Raw genomic sequence first — 10,505 nt, forward strand, 5'->3', positions numbered from 1 at the left:
CTCGTGTAGCTCATCTGAGAATGCTGTTTTAGCGCAGTTTAACCGATTGTTACAGTAAAGAAATCACCAATTACAGCTGTCTGGAGGTTCATTTTACTTCAGTTCATTATGAAGTTTTCTCCTGGATTCCACAGAATGTGCCCTATCAACTAATCTCTTCCTTTAGTCAAGTTATGCCATAAACTTCTTTTCTCGCCAACTCGATTCTGCGTCTCCTCACTGGTTAGTGTATCCATCCATTTAACCTTCTGGACCCTCCAATAGCACCACGCTTTAAAATCTCATTCTCTCTTCTTGTCTAAACATCTATCATCTGTGTTCCATTTCAGTACAATGCTAAAAATCTACAGATAATTATTCACATATATCTTCTTAACATTTAGATTAATTTGATACTTGTCCCATCATCTTTCTCCTTAATGACGTTTCCTGCTATGGGCAGCCTGCATTTTACACCATCTCTATCTTGGCTATCTTCAACTATTTCGTTGCCGAAGTGACAAAACACACATGCAACTTTTAGTGTCAAAGCTCCTAATGTAATACTCTCAGCACTGCACTGATTACAGTACACTATAAGTTCATTACTCTCGCTTTAGTTTGTTGATGTTCACTTCTAACTTTTCAAGACACTATCAGTTCCATTCATTTACTCATCCTATTCGTTTGCTATCTCTAACAAAATTAAAGAGTCACTAACTTACCTGAAAGTTTTAATTTCTTGTCCCCGAACTTTAAGCTCGTCTCCAAATTTGTTTTTGTTTCCTGTAGAGCTCACTCAGTGTACAGATTAAATAAAATCGTGGATACGCCAGCCCCATGTCACACTCTCTAGTGCTTTCCTTTCACAACCTTCGATTCTTCTAACTGTAGCCTGATTTATTTAGAGGTTGAAGACAAATTTTCACTTCCTGTATTTTATTCTTGCTAGTTTAAGAAATTCAAAGTGGGTATTTCATTAATACTCTCAAAATCTTTCAATTAGTTTACAAACGTTACGACTGTTGATACACTTTTCTTCAACCTGTCTTCTAATGTAACCTGCACCCACTTTTCTGTGGAATGCAAACTGACCTCCCCACAGATTGGCTTCTGCTACATTTTCCATTGTACTGCGGAATTAAAAGCAACATAGAAATTGGTTTAAACATTATTCTTTCAGTGATCCATCGGAGTTTCGAACGGAAAGAGATCCAAATTGCAATTAAAATTTTACTTCACATTATGATGTCTTTTGTTGACATGAATGGAAATGTCAGTTACAACATCCAATGTTCACGTATTCTCGCTGTTCCGCTCTTGTTACATCCGTCTTGTAGCGCGGCCGAGCTTACACTAAATGTTTTAGGCGTTGGTACGGATTCATCCTCATATACGGTCGCAGTCGGAATGCAGATGTATGTATGTGTGCATGTATGTATGTTTACATCTCTTCCTAAACCACTGAACTGATTTCAACCATACATGGTACACATATCCTATATTGTCAGGTAACAATCGCTGCGGCGATAAGAAGCACACATATTAGGAGATATGACGTCATTAACAATGAGACGCGTGAAAAGTTGCCGCACCATGCGTAAAGTGTAAATTTATTGCCTCTCTGCTACTAACTTCATTCACAATAAATTCCGCAGATAGTATCCACATATGCCGCTAAATAAACCTACAAATTATATCCCGGTACCACACACAGCTCAGGGTATATGACGTCAGAGACAGTGAGATACATGAAAAACTGCCGCATTGTGCATTGTATCTATATTATTTCTTTGCCACTATCTCTATTCCCAACATATTACACAGAAAGTATCCACATATGCGCTTAATGTACCTACACAAATACGAGGTTCTTTCCGTAAGTTATGACGACTATGGGATATCGTGTGATCGCGTGGCATCACCGTAATCGCAGTGCATGCGTTCTAAAGCCGACGGAAAACAGTACCGAAATCAACCAATAGATTGCTACCGTATTTGAGGATGGCTCAGCACCAACGCTTGAAACATTCAGTGTGATCTCGGCTGTGCTACAAGATGGATGGAAGAAGAGTGGAACAGCGAGAATGCGTGAAAATTGCCTTTCTTGCTGGCAGAAGTGACGGTGTCATGCGGAGCAACGTGCAGCTGTAGGTGGCAGGGACTTGCTTTATCGAATAGATTCACGTTGCGTGTAGGCTTTCCAGCATGGACGCACAGCAACAACAGACACGCCGCGAAGTGGGCGGCCTACGTCTGCCCGTACTGACCTGTCTCTGGCTATTATTGACCAGCGTTTAACAGAGGATGGGCATCGGACTGTGCAGGAATAATTAATGACAGGAACCGGTATGTTGGGGGTCAACAATGTTCCGCATTTTATGCAAGGAGTTGACGGTGCACAAGATGTGCTGAAAATGAGGACTACATCAGTTAACAGCGGTGTATAAGTGAATGCGCTACGAAACCTGCCGTGTCAACCTGTAAACATTTGAGTGGGAAGGTAATGAAACGCGCAATCGCATTATTGTGACTGATGAAACCCGAATACGAGCTTATAAACAAGTACTGAAGATCCAGTCAGCAGAATGATGTTGTTCAGGCTCACCACGATGAAGCAAAGTGCGACAGAATCCATCAACGAAGGTCAAGCTCATTGTGACGTATGACAGCCACGGTATTTTGCAGCCACCCTGTTAGGGGCCATTATAACGCTACAGCCGACACTAAAGGCGTCATCAAGAACTGTGCACAGTGATGGGGGCGCGAAATCTTCCATCACCCAACATACTCACAGACCTTAGTCCATGTGTCTTTGACCTCATTCCTCAACTGAAGGAACCATTGTGTGGGAGGCGCACTACAAACTGGGTAGGTACCGTCGCAGAATTTCGGCGACAGGTGACACACACTGATGGCACTGCCAATGGCAAGCAGAGCTTTCCCCGTCATTGGCAACACTGTGTGGTTGCAGCTGGAGACTACTTTGAAGAACAGTAGTTGATTTAGATTCATTTTTGTTCTACACTCCTGGAAATGGAAAAAAGAACACATTGACACCGGTGTGTCAGACCCACCATACTTGCTCCGGACACTGCGAGAGGGCTGTACAAGCAATGATCACACGCACAGCACAGCGGACACACCAGGAACCGCGGTGTTGGCCGTCGAATGGCGCTAGCTACGCAGCATTTGTGCACCGCCGCCGTCAGTGTCAGCCAGTTTGCCGTGGCATACGGAGCTCCATCGCAGTCTTTAACACTGGTAGCATGCCGCTACAGCGTGGACGTGAACCGTATGTGCAGTTGACGGACTTTGAGCGAGGGCGTATAGTGGGCATGCGGGAGGCCGGGTGGACGTACCGCCGAATTGCTCAACACGTGGGGCGTGAGGTCTCCACAGTACATCGATGTTGTCGCCAGTGGTCGGCGGAAGGTGCACGTGCCCGTCGACCTGGGACCGGACCGCAGCGACGCACGGATGCACGCCAAGACCGTAGGATCCTACGCAGTGCCGTAGGGGACCGCACCGCCACTTCTCAGCAAATTAGGGACACTGTTGCTCCTGGGGTATCGGCGAGGACCATTCGCAACCGTCTCCATGAATCTGGGCTACGGTCCCGAACACCGTTAGGCCGTCTTCCGCTCACGCCCCAACATCGTGCAGCCCGCCTCCAGTGGTGTCGCGACAGGCGTGAATGGAGGGACGAATGGAGACGTGTCGTCTTCAGCGATGAGAGTCGCTTCTGCCTTGGTGCCAATGATGGTCGTATGCGTGTTTGGCGCCGTGCAAGTGAGCGCCACAATCAGGACTGCATACGACCGAGGCACACAGGGCCAACACCCGGCATCATGGTGTGGGGAGCGATCTCCTACAATGGCCGTACACCACTGGTGATCGTCGAGGGGACACTGAATAGTGCACGGTACATCCAAACCGTCATCGAACCCATCGTTCTACCATTCCTAGACCGGCAAGGGAACTTGCTGTTCCAACAGGACAATGCACGTCCGCACGTATCCCGTGCCACCCAACGTGCTCTAGAAGGTGTAAGTCAACTACCCTGGCCAGCAAGATCTCCGGATCTGTCCCCCATTGAGCATGTTTGGGACTGGATGAAGCGTCGTCTCACGCGGTCTGCACGTCCAGCACGAACGCTGGTCCAACTGAGGCGCCAGGTGGAAATGGCATGGCAAGCCGTTCCACAGGACTACATCCAGCATCTCTACGATCGTCTCCATGGGAGAATAGCAGCCTGCATTGCTGCGAAAGGTGGATATACACTGTACTAGTGCCGACATTGTGCATGCTCTGTTGCCTGTGTCTATGTGCGTGTGGTTCTGTCAGTGTGATCATGTGATGTATCTGACCCCAGGAATGTGTCAATAAAGTTTCCCCTTCCTGGGACAATGAATTCACGGTGTTCTTATTTCAATTTCCAGGAGTGTATTAGTACTAGTGTACAATACATTTACACGGAGTTCCGATGAGTGTGGTTCATTTCATCTTTTGTCATGAACTTCTGTAGTGAACCTTATTTTAAGTTGTCATTACGATACATACTTCCTTCCTCGTTCAATGTACACCGTGGAATGCCCGTTTTGTCGCATTATAGCAAGATATAGCACAGTTCCCATGACTTACGGAATGACCCTTTTACATCTTTGTACGACACATGGTTCAAGAGCTTTGACGTCATAGGCGCAGAGATGCGTGAAAAAATTCGGCTTCACGCGTAAAGTTTTAGCACAATTAATGTTTACTCCTAAGACATTCCCACAGAGAAGTCAACTTAAGGAAATACCTAATACCTGGCAGTGCTTCTGACAGCTTTCAACTGCGAAGTGCAAACGGCTGTAGCCAGAAACTATAGACGTTTAAAAAGATTTGGTTACTGTACTTATACGTTTGAACATAGTGCATTACTTTGATCACAGTTTCAATGTTGCTTTTGCGAATACATGGTTAGATGTTTTTCGATTTTACACTATAAATACAGTTCATATTTAGGGTTCTGTTCTTTAGTCGCTAAAATCGGAAGCGTTGTAGAATCACTACGTTGTCCGTCCGCTGTTCTCTGTGTGTGCCTCTCCGATAGTTAAAAATCCTTTTCATCATGAACGGAAAGACTTACCAAGTTGAAATTTATCTCACGTACCAATAGCTACGGTCCCTTGGAGGTGTACAAACTTGTAACTTACAAGTACATACAATAAAGAGCTACGGCCATTCGCGTCACATAGTTTGTCACTCGCAAGCTCACTCATCGAAAGCCACTTCCTGTTGAAGTAGAATCAAGCAGTTTGGCAAAAAGCTAGGTTTCAAGGGACAACTAAAGGAAAAAATCCGAAAATTGTTTATTTGTAAATACATCAAGGAAAAAGTCATTTTTTATCTGTCTATCTTTCTCTGTTTATCCGTCTGCTAAGACGCCTGTTTCTCAGGAACGTGTAGAGGAATCAAGCAGAAATTTCCGTCATATAGTTAGTTCTACGGTCCCTTGACGGTGTATAGACGTTTAGCTTCTGAATCAGTACAGACACATATTTTACTCCTCACAAACTCGAACAATGAAACTTATATGCTACTTTCTATTGACCTGTAATCAAGAAATTTGGAAGAACCATGATTCCACAATACAAGAATGACAAAAAGGCAGAAAAACGTTAATTTGTACGAGGATTGGAACTTTAATACTGGCAACTATTTATTTACAGCACGTACAAAATAGATACGTGTTTCAGTTTTACTGACCTTCAGAGCAGTCACCATCATTGTGTATAACCCGTTGCCAGTGATGTGGAAGTCGTAGGATACTCTTAGCAGTGGCAGTTGTGATGACAGCTCGAGCGGCGCGGTCTATTGCCCGACAAATCTGTAGCAGTTCTGAAGCGAATGCCCTGAAGTGTGTCCTCCAGTTTAGAAATCGAGTCGTACTTACGAGGGCTTAAGTCAGAGGAGTGCAGTAGGTGGTACAGCACTTAGCAGTCGCATCAGTCAGACAGATCAGTAACAGCTTGCACTGTACGTGCTTGAGCATTGTTCTGCAAAGTGATGGTCAGGTCCTGCAGAAAGTGTCATCACTTCTGTCTGTATGCTGTTCATATTTGGAACACAACCTACAACCAGCTAAGTGCTACACCACCGACTATACTCCTCTGACTTAAGCCCTCGTAAGTTCAAGTCGATTTCCAGAATGAGATTTTCACTCTGCAGCGGAGTGTGCGCTGATATGAAACTTCCTGGCAGATTAGAACTGTGTGTCGGACCGAGACTCGAACTCGGGACCTATTCCTTTCGCGGGAAAGTGCTCTGCCAACTGAGCTACCCAAGCACGACTCAAGCCCCGTCCTCGCAGCTTCACATTTGCCAATAACTCGTCTCCTACCATCCAAACTTTACAGAAGCTGTCCTGCGAACATTGCACTCCTGTGGTTAAGCCATCTCTCCGCAACATCCTCTCTTTTAGGAGTGCTAGTTCTGCAAGGTTCGCAGGAGAGATTCTGTAAAGTTCTGAAGGGAGGAGACGAGGTACTGGCAGATGTGAAGCTGTGAGGACGGGGCTTGAATCGTGCTTGGGTAGCTCAGTTGGTAGAGCACTTGCCCGCGGAAGGCAAAGGTCCCGAGTTCGAGTCTCGGTCCGGCACACGGTTTTAATCTGCCAGGAAGTTTCAACTCGATTTTTGATCTGAAGGAAACACTTCACGGCATTCGCTTCAGAACTGCTACGAATTCGTCGGGCAATCGACCGCGCCGCTCGAGCTGTCAACGCAACTGGCACTGCAAAGAGTATCCTACGACTTCCACCTCTCGCAAGGGCTATACACAATGCTGGTGACTACTTTAAAGGTCAGTAAAACTTTGGAACACATATCTGTTTTGTACGAGCTGTAAATAAATAGATACCACTATTAAAGTTTCAACGCTTGCAATTTTATCATAGGAAAAAAGTATTTTTTTTCCTCATTTGGCATCCGAATTCAACCTTAAAGTTAAAACGGTCTCGAAAGTATATATTCCCGGGACCGGTATCTTGCCAGTATCACTATCGATCAAAAGGTAAAAAGTCATCGATATTCTCGATTCCCGGCGTTTATTAACAGTCCACATACATAAATAAGTTTGTAGGGAATCCCCAATGTGCGAGTCGTACTCGCATCTAGCCTTTTTGTTTTTGTTTTCGGTTCTAATAGAAAATGGACAAAATAAATACCCGGGTAATGCCGGGTTTATCAGCCACTAAACCGTAAAGCTCTGCTGAACCAGCTTACTACTTACTTTACCTAGCAAAGTGTTTCGAATTAATGCAAGGGGACAAGGTGGAAACAACAAATAAATATATGATTTGTCTTTCTGAACGATCTGCCTGTCGCTGCCCCGTTGAAAATAGGCGTTCTCCCATCCCCTTCAGCCCTCCACATTCTGGACCACTACCTTACGAGCGTGGCAGACTACATAATTAATGGAGTGAGATGGAGCCATAAACGTACTGCTCAGGAGGCTGTCCCCTCGCCGCTGCGGAGCTGAGTTATGGAGGTCCGCCATCTGCGGCCACGGCGCTGCCGGCGCCCGTTGGCGTTGTTGCGCCCACACAACAGGTGATCATTGCCGTGGCGCGCACCTGCTGCCCTATGCTAACCACGCCCAGGCGGCACCAGTCTGCAAGCGGAGGGACTGTTATATTTGAATAATGTGTACCCAAGCGCAGGCGAAACGGCTCGATACACTGATGTTCCAGGATTATCATACGCTCTATTTTGAACAGTGGCATTAGTTAAGGCACGACAATCACTGTGACTTACCTGAGCAACTGACGAACAGATGTTTGTTGAAACAGAAAGGGGGTTATTGTCGTGGGAGAAGAGACAGCAGGTAAGCTCCGCTTAGAACTGTCGTTCACATTCGCTGCAATATGAAGTACACTATGATTCAATTATAAATCACTGTGTCCAACATACACCAAAGAGCCAAGGAAACGGGAAAAACCAGACTAATATCGCGTAGGGCCCCCGCGAGCACGCAAAAGTGCCGCAACACGACGTGTCATCAGGTCGACTAATGTGCGATCTGAAGTTCTGCTGGCGTATTTCCAATTTGAACAGTTCTTTGGTATCCGACCGGATAGTGTCGGAATTTCTCCACAATATTTCGGCAGACGTACATGCTGCCACGTCAAGATGGCAGCGTGTGCGTGTGCCGAAATAGTGTGGAGAAATTACGACGCTACCTGGTCGGATACCCGAGAACTGTTCAAAGTGGACGAATGTTTGAAGTGGTGCTGGAGGCAGCGGACACCATGACTCCTGCAGGGCTGTCCAAAAAACAGTAAGAGTACGAAAGGTGGTGTTATCTTCTGAACAGAAAGTTGCAAGGCGTCCTAGATATGCTCAATAACGTTCATATCTGGAGAGTTTGGTGGACAGCGGAAGTTTTTAAACTCAGAAGAGTGTTCCTGGAGCCACTCTGTAGTAATTTTGGACGTGTGAGTGTCGCATGCTCCTGCTGCAATTGCCGAAGTTCGTCGGAAACTTAGAACTATTTAAACCTAACTAACCTAAGGACATCACACACATCCATGCCCGAGGCAGGATTCGAACCTGCGACGTAGCGGTCGCGCGGTTCCAGACTGAAGCGCCTAGAACCACTCGGCCACACCGTCCGGCTACGACATGACTTTACGATATTTACATGTGATTGATTGTATGTTACTGGAAGAAGCACACGTTCTCATATGACATAATTTGAATAACATGTGATCGTAATTTAGTTATATAGCATTAACAATGAAATAAAGAGAAGATAATCTTCACGAATATGAACACTGAAACCTTTAGTGTACATCGTGTTTAGGTCGGGACGTTGCTTTTAAAACTGCACCATTTTTAAATGTAGTTTCATCGGGCACTAAAATATATCTTACATACATTTATGTAATGATTGAAAATTTTACGGAGGTTTAGTTGTACTTTTCAACTCTGGTAGTCAGGCAAACTTAAAAATAAAATTTTGGCAAATTACAAACAGCTAAAAAATCTAAATAACTCATAATGCTATGTAGTTTTCAAAACGTAATTACATTTAAGAGACTTTGCTTTCATAATGACAGTAGCCTACAACTATCTACACGATGGGCAGGATATGTAAGAGATACAGCCTCAGAAATAAAAATCCTAACACCAACAAGTCATTAATGTAGAGGAATGAAATTTTTGGAATATGTTTGTCTAGGGAACATATTTAAGTGATTAACATTGCAAGATCACAGAGTAACGTAATTGCCAGATAAGCAGTTACAAATGTGAAACGTTGTTACATTACTAAGAGGTGTATCGGCCAGAATGTTGAATGCAAACATAAAAATGTGCATCAGCTGCACTGTACAGGTGTCGGGTGTCAGTTAGTGGGATGTAGTTCCATGCCTGTTTCACTTGGTCAGTTAATACAGGGACGGTTAGTGCAGGTTTGGATGACGCTGTAGTTATCGTCCGATGGTGTCCCACATGTGGAGACAGATTTCGTGCCTGCGCAGGTAAAGGAAGCATGTCGGCACTCTGTATAGCATGCTCGGTTACAACAGTGGTATGTGGGCGAGCGTTATACTGTTTTAAAATAGCCCCTGGAATGCTGTTCTCGAATGGCAGCCCAACAGGTTTAATCAACAGACTGACGCACAAATTTGCAGCCAGGTTGCGTGGGATAACCACAGAGTGCTCCTGCTGTCATACGAAATCACACCTCAGACCACAACTACTAGTGTGCCTAACACGCAGACAGGTTGTTTGTAGGCCATCAAATGGCCTCATCCTAACCAACATACGGCCAGAAATAGCACCTAGACAGAACCACCTTTTATCAGAAAACAACAGACCTCCACCCTGCTTTCCAGTGAACTCCTGTTCGACATCACTGAAGTCGCAAATGTAGGTGGTCTCGAGCCATTGAGGCGCACGTTACATGGCGTATGGCTCGAAGCTGCCCTTGAAGCAACAGATTTGTAACAGTTTATTGTGTCACCGTGGTGCCAACTGCTGTTCACATTGCTGCTGCAGATGCAGTACGATGCGCCAGCCCATACGTCCAACTCGATTGTCTTCTCTATCAGTAGTGTCACGAAACCTCCTGGAGCGCGGTCACATTCCCGTGATCACGGCTGCCAACGATCATGTACAGTTACTACTTTCCTGTACCGAGCGAGGTGGCGCAGTGGTTAGACACTGGACTCGCATTCGGCAGGACGACGGCTCAATCCCGGGTCCGGCCATCCTGATTTAGGTTTTCCGTGATTTCCCTAAATCACTCCAGGCAAATCCCGGGATGGTTCCTCTGAAAGGGCACGGACGACTTCCTTTCCCATCCTTCCCTAATCCGACGAGACCGATGACCACGCTGTCTGGTCTCCTTCCACAAAACAACCAACCAACTACTTTCTTGCCAAGTCTCTCTGCAGTATTACAGCAGGAACATCGAGTTTCTCGTAGTCCAGTCACACGACCTCATCCACAATCAGTGAGGTGTTGATAATGGCG

General features: G+C 45.5%; 1 non-coding gene across 1 annotated transcript; it reads left to right on the plus strand.

Annotated features, from left to right (window-relative positions):
- Positions 1–6,551: 6,551 nt before the first annotated feature.
- On the plus strand, positions 6,552–6,626 carry Trnap-cgg (transfer RNA proline (anticodon CGG)). Its single transcript has one exon. It is a non-coding gene; the product is annotated as a tRNA-Pro (tRNA).
- The last annotated feature ends 3,879 nt before the right edge of the window (positions 6,627–10,505 follow it).

This window comes from Schistocerca serialis, chromosome 6 (genome assembly GCF_023864345.2).
Source record: "Schistocerca serialis cubense isolate TAMUIC-IGC-003099 chromosome 6, iqSchSeri2.2, whole genome shotgun sequence".
Lineage (NCBI taxonomy): Eukaryota > Metazoa > Arthropoda > Insecta > Orthoptera > Acrididae > Schistocerca > Schistocerca serialis.